The sequence below is a fragment of the Molossus molossus genome, unplaced genomic scaffold (genome assembly GCF_014108415.1).
Source record: "Molossus molossus isolate mMolMol1 unplaced genomic scaffold, mMolMol1.p scaffold_m16_p_10, whole genome shotgun sequence".
NCBI lineage: Eukaryota > Metazoa > Chordata > Mammalia > Chiroptera > Molossidae > Molossus > Molossus molossus.
Window position 1 is genome coordinate 92011237 of NW_023425345.1, and position 24245 is coordinate 92035481.

The 24245-nt window shown below is 48.6% G+C and overlaps 1 protein-coding gene across 2 annotated transcripts in view; it reads left to right on the forward strand.

The window, feature by feature from the left end:
- The first annotated feature begins 16053 nt into the window (after positions 1-16053).
- The window catches only part of TSPAN11 (tetraspanin 11), a 60259-nt gene continuing 52067 nt past the window's right edge, over positions 16054-24245 (forward strand). Inside the window, exons 1-2 of one of the 2 annotated variants that reach the window (XM_036252453.1) lie at positions 16054-16130; positions 20270-20363. The gene's annotated coding sequence lies outside the window, so the exon portion shown is untranslated. Of the gene's footprint in view, positions 16131-17169; positions 17218-20269; positions 20364-24245 lie in introns of those variants that run through there. The other variant, XM_036252454.1, reaches the window with a different exon arrangement.

The window sequence follows — 24245 nt, forward strand, 5'->3', positions numbered from 1 at the left end:
TTTGAGTGTTTCTCCCTCATGCCAGAGGGGGAAAACCCCGTAGGATTTTTCTACTTCTCCACTCCCGCCTGTGCTGGAAGTCAGCGGAGATGGCAGAGGCCCCTGCCCCACCCTCCGCCCTGCCTGCCCCTCCGCCCTGGGAAATGCTAGCTGAGCCACACAAGAAGCAAAGCCCTGCCTCTCCTCTAGCCTCATGGTTGCTGCACCCTCTCACCCCAGCTTTTGCGTGGGACCTGTTTGTAGGAGCCACTCCCAAAGGACTCTTCTTAATGGGCTTCTTAAGCATTTCCAGGGATTCCATAAACAGCACACTAGAAAAGAAGGTTCTAATCATTAGTTCAACTCATATCCCATTTAATTTGTCCCTGTGTTCTCAACTTCTTTTCCCAACCAGACAGCAGAGATCTGGACTAGCCCATTCTCCCCAACTTTACACTGACAGTCTTTCAACAATGTCTTCTCCTCCTGCTCTAGGGAACAAACATCAGACTTCGGAGAGAACTCTTCCTTGAGCTGCAAGCCACTGCCTGCCTGGGACCTTGGGCCAGAGTGCTCAGCCCTCCTGGCTCTTTCCCCATCCGCTGGTCTCCAGGAGGTTGTCCTCAAAGGCCCAGTTCCGAGGCCAAGGAAAGTTGAGGGACTGATTTGCAAGAGGCTCTTGACCAGGGATTTCTCTTCTGCAAACTTCTTTTATACTGTGGCCTCCTGCCCCCCCCCCCCCCCATACTAGAAGCCTGTGGGCTAAAAAGAAATCTGCCGCAGGCCAGGGAGAGTATGAATATGCGATTCTTCCAGATACACCGTGCTTTCTCCCGTCCTAGGCTTATTCAGTAGAGAACGAGGAAGGAACGCAAGACACAGGACAGGAAACAAAAGGCCTAAATGACTAAGAACCTTCTGCCAGAGCGATTGCTAAACTCTGTGCTGCTGGCTCCCAGCTCCCAGGATCAAGTTCCGTGTCCTGGAGAGCTGCAGGGCAGTGTCCTCAGGGGTAGGGGCAAGGGTGTAGCTGCAGAGCTGTGAGGCTCCCTTAGCGGTGCCATGAAGGCCACGGGTAAGGCAGGAAGGGCCACGGAGCAGGTCGGGTACAGCATCAAGTACAGGAGACTGAGACCCCGAAGTGGGCTCAGCTCTCATTTCCAAGGTGTGTGATTCTATGCTTTATAGTTCATCTCCCTTCTCTGCCTGTTTCCTCATTAGTAAAACAGCGATAGTAATACCCATTTCAGGAGAAATACATTAGAAATATGTTTTGGGCCCTGGCCGGTTTGGCTCAGCAGTTAGATCGTCGGCCTGCAGTCCAGAGAGACCCGGGTTCGGTTCCCACTAAGGGCACATACCTCTGTTGTGGTTTGTCCCTGGCCCTGGTCGGTTGTGCGGAAGGCAGCCACTCAATGTGTCTCTTTCACGTCAATGTTTCTCTCTCCCTCTCTCTTCCTCTCTCCCTCCCACTCTATCTGAACAAAACACAAAAAAAAATGTCCTCAGGTGAGGATAAAATAAAAAAAGAAATATGTTTTGGTGACAGTAACAAAAAGCCCAACAACCATGCCTAAAAGGAAGAGTTTGTTGTTTTTACTTAAGTCTAGAGATAGATATTCCAGATTTCAGATACCTGTTCAATCCTCAGTGATTCTAAGACCTGTGTTGGTTTTGGGTTATTTGTTTTTTTCCTCCACATTCTAATGCTTGGGAATCTGGCTGTGCTTTACAAACAAGCTATAGTTTAACAAACAGCATTAATTGTATATTTTCTAATGGTACCAATGATGGTGTGTTTTGCAATATTGATTGTGTTTCTAATGAAAGACAATCTTAAACTGGTGTCTTTCCTCCTCATGGTTGCAGGAAGGCTGCTGCAGCTTCAAGCACCACATCCACATCCCAGGCAAGAACAAAGGAGTAGTGGGAAGGAGATACAATGTTTTCTCTTCACTCCAAGAAATTTCCACTTCCATATTACTGGCCAGAATGATGTCACATGGTCATCTGTAGGGTTTTAGGTTCCGGGGCTCTATAAAAGAGGAAGAGGGAGAAAGAAGGGGACTGGGTGCTGAGTGAACCCACCTCTCGTGTCTGCCACAGTTTGGAAAAGATCAGCCCAGTCTCTGGCATGTAGTAGAGCTCACCAAGGAGCAGCAGTTTAACTCCCCACACAAGCAAAAATGCGAGGGGTGTGTGTTAGGATAAGCCAGCCTACCAAACAACTTCATTTCTTAGAACACCACAATCAACACTCTCTAGGAATGCAAATGAGGTTTGCCCAGGAAAGAGTGATAAACATACTTCTCTTCCTTCCAGGTCTGCACAGCCATCTCTGTAGGCTTACACACCAGAAGTTTCTGCTGCAAATTAAATAAACAAGCTGTTTTGCAATTCTCACACACGAGTTCTTTGGTTTTCCTTCTCGGAGCTCAGCCCGTCTCCCATCTTCACTCCGGCTGTGTGAGAGCCCCGCACCCCTGCCAGCATCGGCGGGAACAACCTGCAGGCTGGCATCTGTAACCCAGGCGCTGGGCTGTGCCTGTGACATGTTCAAGCTTTCTAAGGTAATGGAAGGGAGCTGACCTTCGTCCAGCGTCTCTATATTAACTCATGTAAACCTTGCTGCAAAACTGCATGCGGGGTATAAGCATTCCTATTACCCAAAACGACGGCTCAGAGAAATTAGGAAAATGTTCAAGTTCATCCAGCTAGTAAGCAAGGAGCTGAGGCATAAACCCAGGTCTGTCTGGTGCCAATATCCTTCCCAGTACAACTCGCTGCCTCCAGAAGGTACTGTTTGACTCTCAGTTTTAGGTCAAAAAAGTCAGGCCTCTCCTCTAATATCAGGAGCCTGTGTGGGTGGAGGTGTTGCAGCTGCGGCTCCCCCAAGACCCCGGCTGCCCCGGGCAGCGGGCGCTGTGTGCTGGAAGCCTGGAGCACTGGGGCACGGAGTCCACCAGGTGACCTCGGAGATGGCCCTTCCAATTCCCTCTCAGGACAGATGAGGAAACAGCTCCTGGGAAGGAAGTAGTGACAACAGTGAGAAAAAGGTCTGGGAGTCTGGCGGCTTCACTTCTAGGCCACTTGCTTTTCCCAGCATAGCAGACTCCTCCCGTTGTCCACGCTCCCGGGGGCGGGGGGACTGCAGGTCATCCGCAGGCCAGGCCCCGCTGACAGCTCTTCCCTGTGGATTCCCGCCTGTTCGTCTACAAATATCTAGAGCACTCGCTGTGGGCCCGGCACTGCTCTGAGTTGGAAATGAAGCAAAGAACAGCAAAGATAATGATCCCGTTCTCATGGAGCGTATATTCTAGTGGGGCAGACAGAGGATAAGTAAACACACGAGAGAAACAAGAAAAGATCAGATAGCAGACAGCGATGAGTTCTGTGGAAAGACAAACAGAGAGATTTATGAAGAGTGACCAGGGGTGTACTTTAGAACTGGGGTCAGGGAAGAGCTCCTCTGCGGGAGTGACATGTAAGCGAGGAACTGAGTGATGAGAGAGTGCAGCTGGGCAGGGGCCGGGAGGGAGAGCCCCTGACGCCAAGGGGCGTGGCAGACGAGGAGGAGACGGAGGTCAGGGCCTGAGTCCACTGAGCAGGGGAGAGAGAGAAGGGACAAGTTAGGCTCTCATTTCAGCTTTGAAACGATCATTCCGGAATGCCATGGAAAGAACAGAAAAGGGGCAAGAATGAAAAGAGCGAGATGAGTCATCAAACAATGCCAGCAGTCCTCTGGGTCACGTCCCCATTAAGCCATAAACCTGGGGTTTTCACAAGGCCCAGCCGCAGGCCCGTCTCCAGGGCCGCCTTCACTGTCTGCGGAACAAGCACCCTCTGCAGCCGCGCGTAGTTGTCCCGGCTCTCTCAGTCCCTTCCGGTTCTCACAGACACTTCCCACCCGTGTTCTCGTACCAAAGGAGCAAACTAAAACTCCTTTAACCACACTTCGTGCAAAAGTAAGACAGACGCACTACAAATCACTCTGTCCAAGACTGGATCGTGAATTATGCAGTGAAGGAAATAGGAGGTCTAATAGAATCTAAAATAACCCTGTACCTTTAACTAACTTGTGTTCACTGGGAAATATATGAATCCCCTGGTCGCCTGCTCCAGCACTTAGAAAGAGTCACGGGTGATGCAAAGGCTTCATCGATATAATTTACGTCTGGTGTAAACACACACCTAACGCCTGTGCTCGCGTGGCAGCTATTCAGCTGTCAGTGGTATTTCAGTCCGTGGCATTGTACAGACTGAATCACGAATGTTTGAAAAATGAAACCAAAAATAAATCTTTATTCGTGGTCTCACCAGATATCTGTTGAGTGCCTGCTACACGCCAGGCACTCCTGGGCCCGGAAGCAAAGGAACGACACCCTCTCTGCCTCTGTGGACCGTCCTTCCAATGACCTGGATGGACACTGAACAGGGGAAAACGCACAAGAAACACGCAGTTACAACTTGTGGTGAGGGCCAGAGGGGGAAAGAAGAGAGATCGCCTCACTTAGACCACGAGGGTCAGGGAATGCACCGCAGATGAACCTTTGGGATGGCATAGTTCCACTACCCTCCTCTCTATCTCTCTTCAAACAAATACTTGCCCAGGGCTCACTCTCTTACACAGTTACCCCTCCCTCCCAAGCCCATGTCCTCCAAGCTCTGTGACCCCCGAGTGCAAGCAGGTGACTCTCAGAACCAGCGTCTCTAATCAAGGGAGGGCCTGGGCACCCGCCCGAGGGCAGCATGTGACCCCTGGTCTGGTTCTCACACAGGCTCTCCTTTTACGACCTTTGAGAGTTGCCTCCTCTCTCCGAAGTCTCGGGGTCCTGCATCTGTCAAATGGAAGGAAGCAGGTAGTCCTTGTGCCCAGGTTAGCCCCCAGAGATCGACTCTGCTGCCCAGATGTCTTTGGAGGGTCCCACCGCAGGCAGGCAGACCCCATGCCGAACGGGGAGCAGAGAGCATGATGGAGAAACCCAGTCCCCTGCCAGATTCCCTACTGGACCTCAGCCTTGGGCAGGGCCAAACCCCCTGCACAGGCGCCCAGAAAGACTTCTTTGCAAAGCCTACCAGCTGCATTATTCCCCTGAAGGCTTCAGAAACGAACACTGAGACAAAATGAGGGATGTGTAGGAATTATGTGACTGAAGGTGTGTGGGCTTGGGTTCTAGATGCTGCAAGTGACTTGGAGCCAGATGTTGGTGAGTCACTTGCCACAAGTGACGTGGAGCCAGGTGTGGGTGAGCTACTCACCACAAGTGACGTGGAGCCAGGTGTTGGTGAGTCACTCGCCACAAGCTTCTCCTTTGTGGCCCCTTCTCCTCACCCCGCCTCTGTCCTGGGAGAGCCTGGCACAGAGCACTTCTTGTTAGCACAAAACTTGGCAGTGTCCCTGTAACGTCCCCAGACAGAGGCCCAGGCCAGCTCTTGGCACTTTTAGGAGAAGAGAAGATCATCTGTGACCACTGTCTATCCCCACCTTCCTTGGGCTCAGCTCTGCCGCCTGTGGGGGGAGGATGAGGGAAGGGCCCAGGAGATCAGCTCACGGAATAGGGGCAGGGGAACGGTGGTGAGCTGAATGAAAGGAGGCCTGAATGAAAGGAGGCCGAGAAGGCATGCACTGGGCTTGAGGGGGAGGGAGCCCTCCCCTGGGTTCTAGCTGCTGTTCTACCAACAATCGGCTGTGTGACGGCACGTTCCTCTCTAAGTCTCAGGCTCCCGGCTGCGAGTGAACCGGGTGACCTCTGAGCCATCTTCCAGCTCGGCTGCTAGTGAACCGGGTGACCTCTGAGCCATCTTCCAGCTCCAGGCCTGCCCGCTGCTCAGCCAGCGCTGGTTTCCCCTGTGCTCCTCACACACGTGCTGTGCAGGAAACGGCCAGGGAGGCAGGCGGCTTCCTGCGTGTACGGAGGAAGGGCACTGGTGCTGCAGCCCCCAGCCTTTCTCTTTCTTTCTTTTTAAATTTACTTTTTCAAGTACAGTTTACATTCAGTATTATTTTGTATTAGATGTACAGCCTAGTGATTAGACATTTGGACACTTTATAAAGTGTTCCCCCTGATATGTCCAGTACCCACCTCGCACCATACAGTTATCACAATATATTGACTGTATTCCCTATGCTGTACTTCACATCCCCATGACTGTAACAAACTGTAGTTCTTGATTCCTTCAGCTTTTTCACCCAGCCCCCCGACCTCCCTCACCTATGGTAACTATCAGTCTGTTCTGTATCTATGACTCTTTTTCTGTTTTGTTTGTTTATATTGTTCTTTGGAGTCCACATATAAGTGAAATCACATGGCACTTGTTTTTCCCTGACTGACATATTTCACTTAGTATAATACCCTCTGAATCCATCCATGCTATTGCAAAAGGTAAGATTTCAGTCTTTGTTATAGCCAAGTAATATTCCATTGTGTATATGTACCATTGCTTTTTTATCCACTCATCTATTGATGGGCACTTGAGTTGCTTCCATAGCTTGGCTACTGTAAATAACACTGCAGTGAACATAGGGGTGCAGCTAGTATTTTGAACTTGAGGTTTCTTTGAATATATACCCAGAAGTGGAATTGCTGGGTCATAAGGCAGCTCTATTTTTAATATTTTGAGGACCCTCCATACTGTTTCCCATAGTGGCCGCACCAGTCTGCATTCCCACAAATAGTGCATGAGGGGTCCCTTTCCTCCACAGCCTCACCAACACTTGTTGTTTGTACATTTATTAATGATGGCCTTTCTAATAGGTGTGAGGTGATCTCTCGCTGTGGTTTTAATTTGCATTTCTCTGATAATTAGTGACATTGAGCATCTTTTCATCTCTATTGGCCATCTGTATGTCCTCTTTGGAGAAGTGTCTATACAGGTCCTTTGCCCATTTTTTAATTGAATTGTTTGGGTATTTTGGTATTGAGTTGTATGAGTTCTTTATAAATTTTCGATATTAACCCCTTATCAGATGTATCATTGGCAAATATATTTACCTATACAGTGGGTTGTCTTTTTGTTTTGTTAATGGTTTCCTTTGCTATGTAAAAACTGTTTAGTTTGATGTAGTCCCATTTATTTATTTTTTTGTTGTTGTTCCCCTTGCCACAGGAGACATATCAGAAAAAAATATTACTAAGAGAAATGTCCAAGAGTTTACTGCCTATATTTTCTTCCAGGAGTTTTATGGTTTCAAGTGTTACATTTAAGTCTTTAATCCATTTTGAGTTTATTCTTGTGTGTGGTGCAAGAAGGTGGTCTAGTTTCATTTTCTTTGCATATGTCTGTCCAATTTTCCCAACCCCACTTATTGAATATAATGTCTTTAATCCACGGTATGTTCTCACCTCCCTTCTTTCAATAGCAGTACACTTGATGAATGACTACGGGCTTGAAACATTCCCAGCACAAATGGGAAGGATCCAGGGCTCTGTATGATGCCTGAGGGATGGATGGGGCAGCCGTAACTTTACCACGTCACGCCAGTGTATCCAACACATGTAAAAGCCAGAGCCCCAGCTGACCAGATTTGAGACATTTATGTTAATAATATTTTAGACTAGGCCCATAATATCGAACATGCTATCAGCAGAGCCTCTTGATTGTTTTATAATTTATTAAGGTCTGTTTACCCAGCACTGTGGTAGATGCTGGAGAAGTAAAGATGAATAGAATCCAGTCCTTGCTCTGCACAGGTCCCAGCTGACCTCTGTCGCACCTGGGGTGTCCTGAGCCAGAGCACCCCATCCAAATGGTACCTCTTGCGCAAATCAGGAAAAGCGATCCCTTCCGGGCAGATGTAGTCTGGTGGGCACATCATCTGTTGACAGATTACAGCTGGTCATTGGTCTCCCTGATCCCCTCAGCTGAGCAGTCTGTGCCACTGATCCTGGTGGTCATGAGGGGCTGCCAGATTTCAATCAGCTTCTAACACATGGTTTTGCTGTAATGAAATATGCATGTTAGCAATGTCAGTCAAATAGAACACAGACCCAAAGGTGAGAGATGTAAAATCTATCCGACTTGGTGTTTATTGGAACATAAGAAAATGTAACATGTGAGGTACACAAGAGCACGGATTCAGAACAGCCAGTGAGTGACCCAGTGACAGGGCAGTAACAGCGGTACTGTTCCCGTCGCTGCGAGACCTGGTCACACGGCAGCAGTAACTGCACTGTAATCATTCTTGACTTGTTGCATGTGCTTTAGTATTTTAATGCTTTCAAGTGTGCCGCTCACACACACAAAAACTAGTAAGTGCACACACAAAAATGTTGGAAGCCACTGCTCTAGTGGAAAAGAGGTATGTGAGAATTGCAGCTCCGTGATCAGTGCTCACTGCAGACATGCGGTGCAGGGGAGCGAGGCACTTAGCTCGGCCTGGAGAGGTGGAGGAGGGGTCCTAAAGGGGGTTCTGACCTAACAGAGTTGAAGATCGAGTAGGAGTTCATCAAGTGCACAGGCAGGGAAGGGTATTTGAAGCAATGGGGACCCCTTGTGCAAATGTGTGGGAGAAAGAATAAGTTTTGTGTATTGAACAACAAGCTGGAATGTGAGAGAAAAGTGGGAATAAAAGACTGTCAAGAGGTGAAGGTGAGCCTGGCCCATGTGGCTTAGTGGTTGAGCGTTGACCCATGCATCAAGAGGTCACTGGTTCGATTCCCAATCGGGGCACATGCCCAGGTTGTGGGCCTGATCCCCAGTGGGGGGCATGCAGGAGGTGGCCAATCAATGTTCTCTCTCATTGATGTTTCCATCTCTCTCTCCCTCTTCCTTCCTTTCTCTAAAAATCTATAAAAAAAATTTTTTTTTTTTTTAAAAGAGGTGAAGGTGAAGCAGTCTCACAAAGGAATACTACGTGACTCTGATCATACTCTTTTCTCCAAATTCAAGCCCCGCCCCACCCCTGCAGAAAGGTGAGCCCAAAGGTGTCATGAAGACACACATGATGGAGTTTTCTTTGGAATCAGCAAAATGCCACAACCTTTAATCTTTGAATTTGGATGGAAAATGCATAACACTAGCTAAGTATTTTTGCAGAAATATCAAGGAGTAGGCTCAGCTAAGTAAAGCCTGTACTCAGGGTCAGTTACGCAGCTGTGTGAATTAAGTATTTCAGGAGAGCAACCGCACAGCGGTAAATGGAGCGCGGGCCCCTTCTAAGCATGGAGCCTTGTGTAACAATACAGTTTGCACACCCATAAAGCCGGCCCTGCAGTTGAGGGAGACCAGGAGGCTTTAACAAAACATTTTAATCTTTATTAGAATGTAGATGTGTTTATTTGGATAAGAGAGAAAAAGACAGGGTGAAAGTGGAGAGAGAGAGAGAAATTCAAGGCAGTCAAAACCCTTTTCTTAGTTGAACTTTCAAAATTTTGTCTTCAAAGTATCCTTAATAACAAGAGGGATCTGGGGTATAGCAACCCTCCACAATCATGTAATGTGTTTGACGGTTCCTGTGTCATTGAAAAATGCATGCATATTTTGCATTCTTCTTAATGATATCAGTGTTTACTTTTATATGAAAAATGTATTTAGTAAGGTGACTGGTTATGAGACAAATATACAAAAATTGGTCTCTAGTGATAGAATCAAGATGTCAAGCTGGATACTAGCCTCTGCATCCCCACCTACTCAAAGTCCCATGAAATAACAGAAATAATTTGAAAAAGAAGTAGATCTATAATGTTGCTGGAAATCAAGGGAGGACACTATCTATACACTAGAAATATTGAGGATGTTGTGTTTTTTTTAAGAATTGGATTGATGAAGAAACAAGAATTTTAAAAACTTCAAGCCAAATTTGAATGGGATACACTACTCAAGGTAAGAACCAATCTCCAAGTGCTGAGTGATCAAATCCATGTGGAGGAGAGAGCCTGGGACCCCACTCAGTGTTACTGGCTGCGTCATTGGAAGCGCTGGCCAGTCAGGCCTGCCCCTCCCAGGCTTCCCCACACAGGGAACAGTTTGCAGATAGGCCTTTCCGGCAGGGTAAAGCTGTCATCCCTGCTCTCTGACAGGGGAGTTCGGACTCAACAAATCTTGTGAGCTGAGGCCAAGAGGCAGAGGAGGACCTCAGGCAACTTGGGCTCCTGAGATGAAGATTCTCCACCGTGAGGGGTTTGCTACCCACAGACCCACCCTGCACGGACACCTCCCCCCTCACTGGGGAAGGCCTCAGCTCTTGGACTCACAGCAAGGATTTCCCGAGGTTGTGAAAAAGCGTTGTGGTTAGCTATTAGCCTACTTAGACATTTTTGTATCTTCTTGTGGCTACCAGGCAATTGATCAATTTGTGAAGGTTGCGTGATTGTTTGAAAAGAGTGTACAATCTCCAAGGTCAGAATTTTCCCTTTATATATCTGTTAGTTTACACTTGCTATTTCTATTATTCAGATCCTCTCCACTACTATCCCATAGAAATATAATGTGAGACATGCACTTTATTTCAAATTGTCCATAGCCATGTTAAAATCAGTAAAAAGAAACAGCTGAGATTAATTTTAATAGTTTTTATTTAACTTAATAAATCTAAAATAGGATCTTTTCAACAGGTAATTGATATTTTACAGTATTAGTGACGTATTTTATATGATTTTTCATACCCAGTCTTTGAAATCCGATGTGTGTTTCACACATGCAGCCCACCTCCATTTGGGCTAGCCATATGTTGTGTTCAGTAGCTTAGTGGCTACTGGCTATACACTCTGGTTAATGGCCACCATATTAGACAGTAAAACTGTAAATCCTTTATTTTTTGTTTACTTGAGCAGTCATTTTTCTTTATATATTTTGAAACTGTACACAAAGATTCAGGAGTGGACAAGAACGGAACAAAAAAAAAAAGAAAGCCTCTCTTAGACCATTAATTTTGGGGCTTTGAAATCCATTTTACCTTATATAATATCGACACACTCACTTCTTGGTGTTAGCATTTCCTTGGTTAATACGTCCTTTCCATTCCGCTATTTTACAACATTCTGTGTCATGTCATTTTATGTGTTCCTTTTAAACAACACATAACTGACTTTTGTTTTGTTACCCAACAGGAGAGTTGCTGTATTTAATGCGGACTTTACCAAATCACAGTAATTGTGAGCACTGGTATAGCTGGACTGACTTTGTCCACATACCTGTATTTTCTATTTACTTTCTTGTTGTTTCTTTTCTTTTTCTTCATTCCTTACTTTTGTTGGGTTAATCAGGCTTTTAGGTATTGTGTTCCCTGTTTTTTCTTTTCTCAGTTTACAATTCTTACACTATCCTATTTCTATTCTTCCAGTATTTACCTTACATTTTTTCCGGAAGAAAAAAAGTGGAAAGTTTTATTTCCAGTGATATGTGATTATCAGTTGATAACTACTTTATCTTATTGTTTTTTTGCTGGTGTTGCCTTTAATTTTAAGTTGCACAGATATTTTATCCTTGTGAAAACTAAAACATCATAGATTTGGTGAAATTCCTCTTTGATTACATCCCCAATCTCAGCCCTTTCTCGAGAGGTAATGACCATAATAAGTTTGAAACATATTCTTCCCACCTTTTCTATGGATAGTGTTGTATACACACAGACACACGCACATATATTTATATAAATATATGTGGTATTTTCTGTGACTCCATTTCTAGAAATTTTTCATGAAGAGATAGTTGAATAGTAGGCAAAGATATGTGTGAAGAAGTGTTGCATGACCACATTGTAAAATATTTTTAAAATGGAAAACATACTAAATATTCATGAATAGGGGGTTGATTAAACAAATTGTAGTACATCCATATATTACATAAAAATGATTAATATATTCTTAACTCTATTGGCATTAAACGATGATTAGAATATATTCTAAAGTGAAATAAATCAGGTTACATGCACACACATATGCACACACAAGAAAATAATATGATGATTATCTCTGATAACTAAGATTTCAGGTGATTTTATTTTCTTCTTTAATATTTTATAATGATAGGATGTTCTACAATGAGATATACAGATGTTATACTTTTTAAAATATTAAAAACCTATCCCCCAAATACAAATCTTAAATAACATGGATGCTCCAGAAAACTCACGGTGTTATCCAAAGGCTTCCTTCTCTTCCTCCCTGGCATGTGGGCGTGGACCCCGAGAGAGCCTGTGCCCCAGTTATAGAAGCAGGTTCTAGAAAACTTCTTAGAGGAGAAGAGAGAGATTAGTAGTGTGTGCTACATGTACCCCAAAATTCCAGCTGTAAGTACTTATCATTTTGCATACTATTTATATATTTGCTCAGCTTCCTGTATTTATGTTTTCTGTACCCCAAATGTTTTGCTTTAAATAATATTGTCCTGGGAAAGAACCAGGCTGTAAAGCCTTTTATGTAGAATGCCGAGAGAGCATGACAAGCAATTGGACATCTGAGCAGTGCTTTTAAGAGTGCTAATGAAGATCAATGATGATGTCCAGCACTAATTAGTACAACCAATGTTCTCAGTGTCATTGGACCTATGCCTCACAATGGAAAAACTCCTGCTTCTGGTGCAACATCTCTCTCGTGGGAACTACAACTGAGACTGTGAGGTTCAATTTTGCAACCATTTCTTTGCCACCTCCTATTAACTGCCAGGTATTGTTGCAAAAATGAGTGAGCTCAGTCACTAAGTTCATAGTTAAATGCAAGTTAATCGGCTGAATTTAAGCTAATATTAACTGGTCAATCACCCGAGGATATTTTTCCATTTATCCTTAGATAGAGTGGGAGAGGGGGAGAAAGAGAAACATCGACGCAAGAGAGACACATCAATTGCTTGCCTCCTGCACGAACCCAGCTGGGGCCGAGGACTGAACCTCAATGGAGGTACGTGCCCTTGACCAGAATTGAACCTGACACTCTTTGGTCCATGGGCCAACGCTTTAACTGCTGAGCCAAACCAGCCAGGGCTAACTGGTCAGTATTTAACATCTGGTCATTCCCAGTTCTTCTGGAAGATGGAAAGGCACTGATCAAGACCTAAGTAGCTCTATTTTTCACACACGTGAAGAATTCAAGGCCAGTTTCTACTGTCTAAGATGGTAGAAAAAAAATCTCATGAGTTTCTCCCCATTTTAAAGATGGGGAAACAGGCCGAGTCAGATGTGTGTGTGGAGGGAGTGCTTTCTACCTGGGTGTTTCCTCCTCCAAGGACATAGCTGTTTTCTGGGAATGGCTCAGTCTATACAAAGTGTTTTATCGGGGCCACATCAAAGCAGCTTAACCAAGCAGGCTTGTCAGGGAGGCAGGAGCTGAGGTTGTCAAGGGAACCTTCATTTCCTTGCAGCCCTCCCAGGTAGTGACTGGACATTATTTTGAAAGACAAGCTTGTACTCAGAGGATGAGAAAATCCAAGTTTTACATTTCCTAACCTGTGATGGTTTAGGGTACAACCTGAATATTAAGTTAATGTGCCATATATTCTGGGGATGCCAACAATACTAGGTCATACTCATCAGTGTCATGTGTGTGTGACCATCCATTTGAGTGACTCCACTTCTAGAAATGGCTATAGATACTGTTGCTGGGAAGCAAGGCTAGCAGGCTCTCTGCTGGAGTGGAGGGGCTCCCACTGTTATCAGACAAAGCAGGGGGTCCTCTTCCCCACTGGGTGCTGCTGGGGGTGGAGTTCTTGCGATATCCAGAGAAAAAGAATTTTCTGACACTCACATGGGAGAACGAGTGATTTTTATTTGTGTGGAATTAAATCCTTGTGTTTCTGAAGTCCCATTTCCCTTAGCCCAGTCCTGGAAGAAGTGCAGCTGGGGTTTCAGTGAAGCTAGAAGCACAGCCAGTGTCCAGAGTCTCCTTTCCCTGTTGGAACCGGGTCCAGTTCAGCATCAGCCCAGCTGCAGTCCATTAGTCCATTGTGTGTGGGGTCCACATGGCCATGGGCCACATGGGAGAATGCCAGGAAGCCAAGCATGAGCCATGACCAAGCGTGCCAAGAGGAACCAAGGGAGCAAACTCCTTTGTTTAGGGGTTAAGTATCCCAAATCTTCACAGGCTTGCAGGGGCCACCCCAATTCTGGCTAAAGACCTCTGTTCCTAGGTGTGGCTGACAGCAAGCACCTTCCCTATGTCATCCCAACTTTCCTGGGCATGCATCTATCTTCCTTTTGTCCAGTCTCCTTCCCCAAGTGTTTTGCAGGCAGGGAACATGTCTATAACGTCTGGCCTTCCCTTTGCTCCTTTTCTATTATTAATAATTAACTAATTACAACAGAATCACCACCAAATCTACCCTGTACCTCCTAGTAATAGAAGTAAGACCTTTCACAGCAAAGGAGGAAAGTCTAAGTGATGTTATTATTCTTTTCACAACTCTAAAGGAGTCTCTAGAACCTCCATCACTCCAGCATCCCATGATGGATCTATCGGATGTAAGGCAGGCACATGGTGCCTGAGTGTGGATGGAAAGCAGAGGCTGCCAGCGCCCAGCTGGGAGCAGATGTGCCACAGCTGGTTGAGGGCACCATCTCCAAATCCGGGACTAACCCTCCTCCTCCACTGCAGCTTCCCAATCGGGATTTCACCGATCCTTCCCATTTTCCCCACAAATAAGGGATTTTCCCCCATTTTGCGGATGCAGGAAATGAGGACCAGACCTAGCAGCACAGCCAAGTGTTTTAGACTCGGCCAGTGCTCAGAGCTCAAGGGGAACCACTAAAATGGGCGATCACATCAACAAGAGTTGTTTTGTGCACTATCCGTTCAATCTCCAGGGCACCCAACTTGGAAAGAAACCCCAGACTCCTTGTGCGAACAACAAGTAACAGTCAGGATGGCGTACTTCCAACTCGTGTCTCATTTTCCTTATTTCTCATCTCGTCCGAGCCAAATCCCCATTTCCCTTCCACAGATGTTGGATTTTCAACTTCTCCCTCATCTTCAAGTGTGTTCTGTGCAATAAGATGGAGCAGATTAGGATCTTGTTAGTGGAGCATACTGCTAAAAGGTCCCTGCAGAACATTTTCCAACCCTCTCTTTCCCAAATCCTGTTTCAATATTACTAACTTTAGTGAACACTCATTCCCCCTCATCCTTTCCCCACTGAGAGCATTCTCCCTCCAAAGGCCTGCCCCCCGCCCCCCACTGTCCTTTGAAAACCTACCGGTCTCCCTTTCACCGGGACTATCGCAATCATATTCTACTATGAATAACTCTCCTCTCGCTCCCCACTTCTGTCTTTTCCTTTAACATCACCTCTCTTTTTCTGACAACCTGTCTCTTAAAACCGCTTCCTTGGAGGTCAGGTCTGCATTGGGGGTCTGCTTCATTCCAGGTCTTGCAGGAAGGTCAGAGGGAAAGGCTACGTTCTCCGCTTGCTCAGGTCTCTCCCACCATGTTCTTGGTCGTGTGGTGGTTCATGTTGTCTTCTCTACCGTCATCCACCTATTCTTTTCCTTTTCCTTTATGTTCTTTTTTTGAAATTATTTTTAATTATAGTCAATATACAATATTACTGTAGTTCTGGGTGTACAACATAAATATGTATGTCCATATTCATATACCTTACAACGCGCTCACCGCAGTGAGTCTGGTGACCACCCCACCTTTTCCCTCTCACTCTCCCGTTCTCAGTGCCCCTACGTGTCAGGTTGGATTTTCGGAAACGGACTCTGCATGGAAATGGAGGTGGAGATGGAGACCAGCAAGCAGGAGGTCTGTCGGGACGTACTCGGGAACCACACCTGTAAGAAAGTGAGAAAATGGGACTGGGCAGAGAGGGACCTTGAATGGGATGCAGTTTCCACGGAAGCCTCAGCTGATCCCGTGGGAGGCTCTGGAGCTGGGATAGCCCTTCAGGACCCTCTGGAGTGGAAGCAAAAGGACGCGCCTATGGATCCCTGCACGTACCCAGGAGGGGCAATCTGGCTCATACTCCCCACCACGAATTCTCTCAAAAGTCCCCAAAGATTTCCTGCTTTCTTGCTCACACTCCTCTGGTGTCCCTGCAGCTTGGGCCCCTCTTGACCACGCCCTCTCTCTGGAGTGTCATTTCCCTGACAGTGCTAACTCCCCTGGACGGTCTCAGTTCCTTTCATCGGCTGCGTAGACCTGGGTTCTGTCCTCAGCCCAGCCCTCTGCACCTGTCTGCCCTCCCTCATCTCATCTTCTCTCGGCCTCACATCTCTCCAGGTCAGTGGTTGTCAGCCTTCCTAATGCCGTGACCCTGTAATACAGTTCCTCATGTTGTGGTGACCCCCAACCATAACTTATTTTCGTTGCTACTTCATAACTGTAATTTTGCTACTGTTTCGAATCGCCATTGGAAACATGTGTTTTCCGATGGTCTTAGGCAACCCAAGAAAAAAAAAATAGAAGGCTGGTGTCCCTATGCCTTACCTGTCTGCTCTGCCTGCCTCCGGAGGCTCCCCTGACCCAGCAGCCTGGTAAATGGGTAACCTTGCTCACTGCAGTCAAGTTTCTGAAGAACATGGTTGGAGAGCACAGGCCTCTGCTGCCCTGGGAAGTATGCCTGCCGCACTTGGTAGAACGCAGCCAGCTGTAGGCAGCTTTCCCCTGCTCTGCGCCCGGGCCTGGTCTTCCTCTTCCCGTCTAGGAAGAGATCTTGGTGCCCCCCGGCCCCGGGAATGTGAATCTAGCTGATGGTCAGTGGGGCTCTCAGGGGGCAGGGCCGGGATGGTAGTGTTCCTTGGGCACTGTTGTGGCTCCTTGTGATCAGACAGGGTTGTCCCTAGAGACCCCGGTAGCCCTCCTGGGCCAGCTTCTCCAGGACCCTGCTCATTTCCTGCTCCACCAGGGGCCGACCTAGGGGACAGCAAGACCTGAAAGAGGCCTGGGGCGGGGAGGAGGCCAGGGGCAGGCTGGGCGCTCGGTAACCCGCCCAACCCCCGGTCCGTGCCACCACCGCCTAACAAGATCCCCAGGCAACCGCACAGCTGCCCCTAACTCCGACCTAATCCGCTGTGTGCTGTGAATGGGAAAAGGGCCACCTCCGGAACAAAGACGGGCCGCACGGGGCTTCTGGGGAGAGAGCGAGCCTGGGAACGGAGGGCACCGGGGGAGGGTGGGCGCCGCGGGGCGGGGCGGGGCGGGGCGGGCAGAGGCGCCAGCCGGCAGGAAGGGCCCGCGGTCCAGCCCTTCTCCGGTGGGAGGTCAGGAGCGTGGCGTGGCGTGCGGGCAGGGGGCGGCCCTACAAGCCGCCGCTCCGCCTCTGGGCTCCGAGTCCCTGGCTGCGCACCCAGCCCGCGGCCCGCGGCCGGTAAGTGCAGTGCGCCGGGCTCCGGAGGGCCACGGGGGCTGGGGCTCACGGGGAGGAGGGCGTCCCCGCGAGGCCGGTGGATCGCGGGGAGCAGGCGCCCCACTTTCCCTGCCTGATCCTCGGAGCTGGACCACGGGGTTCCCAGGCGGCAGGGGCAAGCTGACTTTGGATGAAGAGTGGGGCAGGAATCCTGGAACATTCAGGATGAATGTGTGTATGCACTGGTGTCTGTATGGGGGCCCCAGCATTTGCGTCCTGAACTGCACTTCTGATTTCTGCACGCAGGTCTCCGGAGACAGCTCTGGGCCCGTCACTGGCTTGTGCTGTCCAGCTTGCTCAGTGACTGTCTGCCCCTCTTCAAAACGTCTTTCTCGTTGTCCACCCTGAATTCTAGTCACCGGCTTATGCATAAGGTAGCAGAACCAGAGTGGTCCCAACTACAGAGTAACAGTCTTTGGCTCTGCGCCCCATGCAAAGGGGTTTGCTACGTGCTGGCAGCGGGTGGTCTCCTCTGTGCCCAGGATTGTCCTCAGCAGTCTGTATGCCTGTGCAGGGCTGTCCCTGAGTCCCATGGGCACAGCTGTGTCTTTTGGGGAACAAGGTTCTGCATACTCTGTCATCTGTGTTTGCCTGCCAACTGCTGACTGTGTCATTGATTGGTTTGGTATGGAAAGAAGGAAGGTGTGAAACGTTCTAGAGTGTGTTGTTTTCACCAGTGATATGTGCAGTGTTCACATGCATAAACAGGCTGGAAAATATAAAAGGGAGGAGGGCTCATTTGGGTTGGACAGGAGAGCATCGCACCTGGGTCCAAGCTGCTGACTGTGCGGGAGTAAGTGCTACCAGGGTCTCCAGATTGTCAGCACACATGATGAGGCAGGGGTGGCGTGGGGAGAAGAGGCAGCTTCTGGAGAAACTCCTAGGTACACTCGAGGGGAGAGGGGAGAGAATGAAGGTGGTATTAGGCCACAACGGATGATCTGTGTTTAACTTGTGGGCAGCTGGATTATAGTGGAAAGAATCTGCAGTTGGAGTCTGGAGAGGCCTGGATTTGAATCAAAATTTAGTGGTTGTTACTTAGTCCCCAGCACAGGTCACTGGGGTTCAGTTGCTTCAAGTGCAAAACCACTGTCTTGCCTACCTCAAGAGGCTCGAGTGAGCTCTGCCTGGGAAGTGCTTTGACAGCAGTAGGGATCTGAGGGCAAAGGGCAAATGCTGGGCCCACAGGTGCCAACTAGGAGGGGGTGGGCAACATTTGGGGGCCTGGAGCTGTTTGGTTTGTGGGTTGTAGACGGAGCCATTTGCATGTTGCCTCCTGTGATATTCTGCGTAATGGGGTGTCTGCCTGTGCAGACTTTGGCCTCTGGGAGTGATGTGCATGCAGGCGGTGGTGCCATGGTTCTGTGTGAGTGCCTTCTGCAGCACAAGGGGAAAACTGGCTTGGGTGGCCCTGGGTCACAGCAGCGTGACGTCCAGGGACCCTTCCTCCAGGAGAGCCAGGAGGTTTATTCCCACTGTCTTGCTGTTATCATCTGCCAACAATGGAAGCAGTAAGGAGCATTTTCCATAGTTTGCAGCCAGGGAGACAGGAGAGGAGGAAGCCTTCCCAACCAGGTCACGGGTCAGGGATGTCAACTGGAGGGTGCTGGTTTCTGGATTAGAGAGCCCGAGGGCTGCGGGCGAGGAGGGGCGTCAAGAGTCATGACAGGCAGCCCCGAATACCAGGATGTGGCTGGTGGTTTGTCCTGGGATGTTGCCTGTCACCTCAACTTCTTTGAATGTAGTAGCTATTTGGTAAACATCGTAAAAGGAAAGAGTCCTAGCAGGAAGCTTGGAAACCCAGGGTCACGTCCCAGCTGGGCTTCCTGCCCCTGTGTGACCTGGGGACAGTCACTTTGCCTCTGGTCAGAACCAAAGCATCTTCCCAGGTGGTCCTTCTGCTCTCAACTCGTATTTCACTTCCTCAGGGGCTTTCCTGACCCCCAAACTGAAGCAGCCACCTCCTGGCCCCAGTGACATCACCCTGACCCAATTGCCCGTCGGACCGCACTGAGCTTCTGGAGAGCAGGGCCTCCCTCGTGCTGTTACCTGCTGGCTCACCAGCACCCAGAACACAGTCTGTACTCACGAAAGCGAGTAAATAACAATATGGAGGGAACTGGCTGCACCGTTTTCAAATTGCCCTCTAGGAGCTTCTGAGGGAGGAGCAAACCCATAGGCTGGGCCCTGGGGGCCCCAACTGCTCAGGGTTAATCTGAGTCATAGGTTGGCTTCCAGGTAGGATTTCTTTTGAAGAAAGTCCTCCTGCTAAAAACTAGGAAGCCATTGTATCAGAAGACTCCGAGGGGCCTTTTCAACTCCAAGTTGAAGTAACAACATAGCACACCAGGCAATGATTCAGACCCCGGAGTGGTTATCCCACAGACCTTATCCCACAGACCTTGTCTGCTTGGCCATGGAATTCATCACATGGGTTTCTTATTTTTTGTAACCGGTTTAAATTCCCTGGATTTGGGGTCAGGGTTAATATGAAAACGATTTTACACACAATACGAGGGGTATGTGGGAGACCCCGAAGCCCCTGTGCCATGAACGCTAGAGCTGGAGGACACGCTGAATATCCGCGCGGTGGCGAAGCCACACGCTGACGGGCAGAGCTGCCTATGCAGGGTGACTGTCATCCTCCGTCGGTGTGTTCCCAGGCAAACTGCCCAGAGGTGCCTCCTGCCCAGGAGATATCCACTCAGCACCATTTTCCGTAAGTAGCTGAGCGATTTCTGAGGACAGCAACCTAATGGCTCGCCCTGACCCTGTTTACAGCAGGGCTCCGTGTAAAACATCTCTCATGTTGTCTCTTCCTATAAAAACCTTCACAAACCGCAGTGCGGCTCCCGTGTCCAGCACTGTGTCCGGGTTTGGGGCACAGAATGTGTATTTACCACCACCTTTACTAAACCCCATGGGAGTTAGTATATCCCGTGTGTGCTGTACTCTCTAGTTATATGATATGTAATATTATTTATTATTTATATATAATATTCTGTGTTAATAGTATACCCACGGGTGGACAAGGAGGTCTGGCTGTTTCGGTGGCTGGTGGAGGAGGGGACCTGGGAGAGAAGTACAGAGAAGACACGCGAGTACAGGTCAGAATCCTCTTTGGTTCCTTTGGGCTCTGCTTCTTGTACATGTCCCTGCTCTGCTGGCCCTTGTGGGTTCCCGAGTTCGTCAAGTATATACTTACAAGACAGCACACCACAGAGCAGACAGCGTTGGGTGGGGGTGGGGGCATTAATATACACAGATTCCCCACTTGCCTGCTAGGAGCGTTGACTCTTCGGGCCTGAGAAACACATAAAGACCCGGACCTGACCTCCGAGCACCTGGGGGAGATTAGACGCACTCTCAGGAAGGGTTGGGAGGACAGCTCAGAGCACACTTGGTGGCACTCATCCCCAGGCAAGGGAAACAAGTACCCGCCAGCCGAGGGCAGAGAGCCCCCTCTGGGCCAGACAGCCCAGCCTGGAGTCCCGGCTCTGCCCCTTCCTCCCGTGTGACCTCACGAAGCCTCAGTTTCCTCATCCCATAAACAGAGGAAATGATCCGTAACTCCTAGCCCTGTGTGCGGATGCCTGACTTGTCTGGAAAGCTCAGCTTCGTAGAGGGATGGGGCACGCGCGTCTGCTGACAGCAGTGAGCAGTTTGGGAGGGGCTCTGGCGAGAAGGGGCCTTGCTGGGTGGTAACTGCTGTGTCCAAACACAGATCTCCGCTGTCAGTAGGGGGGGCGTGGTCTCCTGCTGGTTATGCCCCCAGCCAAGCACCCTTTTGTTTTTGGGGTGCCTTTCCAGCACGCACCTTTGGGAAGGAATGCGGCCGTGTTAGAACAGTGCCTGCCCCGCTGTCACTGCCCGTGCACGCATGTGGCCCTTCTCAATGGCTTTTAAGGAGCTTTGCTGTAAAACACCACGAATTCAAGAGCTGAGCATATTGCAGAGGTTCAGGCAGTGTCAGGGGGAGTAGCTCTGCTGGTTGCTGGCCCTCTTTGATGGTAGAGGGCATCGCCCGCAGTGTCCTCAGCTGGTCCTGCCACAGGGATTCTTTTTTGACACGACCTCACGTTTGGAAGGATTTTTGTCAGCCTACTTCAACGTAAATGAAAATGTGTCTCTCCAGCTGAAAAAAAATGAATCAAAGACCATGTAACTGATAGTGATTTCACTGTTCACAGTCCACTTTCTGCCTTATATCATTTACATTTTTTAAATGGGATTCTGTGCTCACAGGGCATCAGGGGCAGCACAGAACAGGGACACACCCTGGGCTTCTCCCCTCCGCTCACACCCGTGCCCACCGAGATGCCCTCAGCAGAGCAGCAAACCATGCGAGGCCCTTCTCAGCGTGGGCCCCGTGCACCCGCGCAGGCTGCTGGCCCGTGAAGCCAACAAGGCCTCACCCTTGGCCTCTGGTTTTAATCACTTTTCTGGATAGTAGCGCAGTTGGGGCAGAACAAATCCTTTAAACGGGTGGGCCATTCAAGTGCCTTCAGATCCCGTGTAGCCACTTATATCCTTGGAAAACAGTGGGGCCTTCCATCTCCTCATCCAAGTCCCCACCCTTCTCCTTTTAATTATTTATGTTTTTTAAAAGTCAGCTTTGGTGATTGACTAACAGGTTCTAGTGTGTTTAAAAGGCTCGCAAGGAGAGAACAAAGGACAGGGTAGAGTGGGGACGGCCGTTTTCTGAGGTTCGGAACAGGTGAAAGCAAACAGCTCGGCTTTCTGAGGCCTGTCCCCACCCTGGCCAGCCGCTCTGGCCGCGGCCCTCAGACGGGCTGGGACGGGGAGGAGTAGCTTCGTCACCCAGGGAGCGGGCGCCTTGGTCTGGAGAGGAGAGAAGCCAGGGGAAGGGGCCGTGGGAAAGTGCCCTGGGACGCACGTGTTGAGGTGCTGTTTGCACACACAGAGGTTCAGGACAGCCAGGCCTTCCGGAAGGAATACATTTCTCTGGGGAGAGAGGGTGAGCTAAGAAGGTAGGACTAGACGCTCTGGGAGAGAATGAACACACTCAGAAGACAACTAACACTTGCTGGTCCCACTGAGCAGCTAGCTACGGGCTTTGAAAGCCTCCTGTTTCAAGCAAGAATAGGAAACAGGTGTAGTAAGTTTTCAACAGGTTCCAAGACTTGAAGCGAAACAAATGACTCATAACAAAAGCAGTTTCCCCCCAGGCTGGTTGTTATAAACAAGAGTTAAGGTCCCACGCAGCCCATCACCTTCCTAACCAATGTTGAATGAAGTGACGTTATTTCAAAACCTGCTTTTCTAGGACCATGGACTAGAAAAGAAGGGTGGAAGGAAACCCCTCATCTTTTTTTTTTTTAATCCTTATTTTGAGGACATTTTTTCATTTTTTTTGTTCAGATAGAGTGGGAGGGAGAGAGAGGAAGAGAGAGAAAGAGAGAAACATCGACGTGAAAGGGACACATCGAGTGGCTGCCACCCGCACGACCCAACCAGGGCCGGAGACAAACTGCAACCGAGGTACGTGCCCTTAGCGGGAACCAAACCTGGGACTCTCTGGACCGCAGGTCGACGCTCTAACCGCTGAGCCAAACCAGCCAGGACCCCTCATCTTTTTTTAATGTGTAAAGGAACACTGTTAGAAGAAGCAGTTATAGATAACAGATATACATTGTACCTTTAATTCCTCTAAATTAATCTACATTCTACCTTGGTTTTAATTTATTGTATAAATAATGCTAATTGTGAATATCTATTTTCATCATTAAATTTGATAGTTCATGACTGGCTATTCTCCAAGGGTTCACAAACTGTTTTTCTGTGACTTGCAAGCTAATACTACATATTTAAAAGGTTGAAACAAACGAACAAAGAATGAAGAATATGCAGCAGAGATCACATGGGCCGTCAGCCTGAAATATTTGCTCAATGGTCCTTTAGAGAAAGTGTGCTGGGCCCTAATCCACGCAGGGTCAGCCTGAGATAATAGATTCAGACAACCCAAGGCACCGAGCAAGGGCACAGTGGTCAGAGGGCAGCTCCCCCTCTGAACCAGGGTCTCTCTGGTGCCCCCCTCTGCGGCCCGATTGCATTCACCTGGGGTGCAGCCTGGGGTTCCCTCGGGTGGATCCAGTGCAGCTAAGGTTCGAAAGCAGTGCCCTAAAGAGACATTCTCAAAGTGAGGACCCGCAGACTCAACAGCCCTCAGCTGGTTAGAAATGCAGATCTCAGGCTCCATCCCCACCTCTTAACTCAGAAACTCCGACGAGGGGTGCGGGGCAGCATCTGTGTTTTAATGAGCACTCCAGGGGTTCTGCTGTACCTCGAGTGTGAGAACACCGTTCTAAGGCCTGGCCTGTCAAACCTAAACCTGCTTGTTGCCAGCAAACTTCACAGATGGGCCGGGTTGAGAGAGCAGGAGCAAAGGGGAAAGCTGTTTGGCAAAGGGACCAGAGAGCTTGGCACCTTCATTGTTACTTTACACTCAGCCGAGGCCCTGGGAGCTCAACCGAGCTGCAGGAGCCAGAACTCGGGACTGGAATACCACCACCAGCAGCAGTAATGAGCTCTCCTCTACTAAAACTTATCATGCATAATAATTTCAGCTTTGGGCTCTACTTTTCATTACTACATATATGTTTGTCTTTAGTATATTAACTTACAGAAGGTACCTATTGGTAAACACGGATTAAGTACAACTTCTGAACTAACTTGACATAATTTAAGTAAGCATTATACGTCCTGGGAAGTAGGAAGGCTGTGCTGCTGACCTTCACCTCATAACTGATGGGTGAATTCTGTTCTCCCACAACCGTCCCCCTCACCCAAGGAAGGACAGATTCCCACGGGGTACTTTGCCCCAATTGCCTGCCCTCCAATAACATAGCATGTGTGGCATTTATAAGAATGTAATAGGATTTAAGACTTATTGACAGCCTTACTATGTGCCAGATGTTTTGTAAGGCTCTAACATACATTATCTCCTATAATCATCACAATCCTATAAA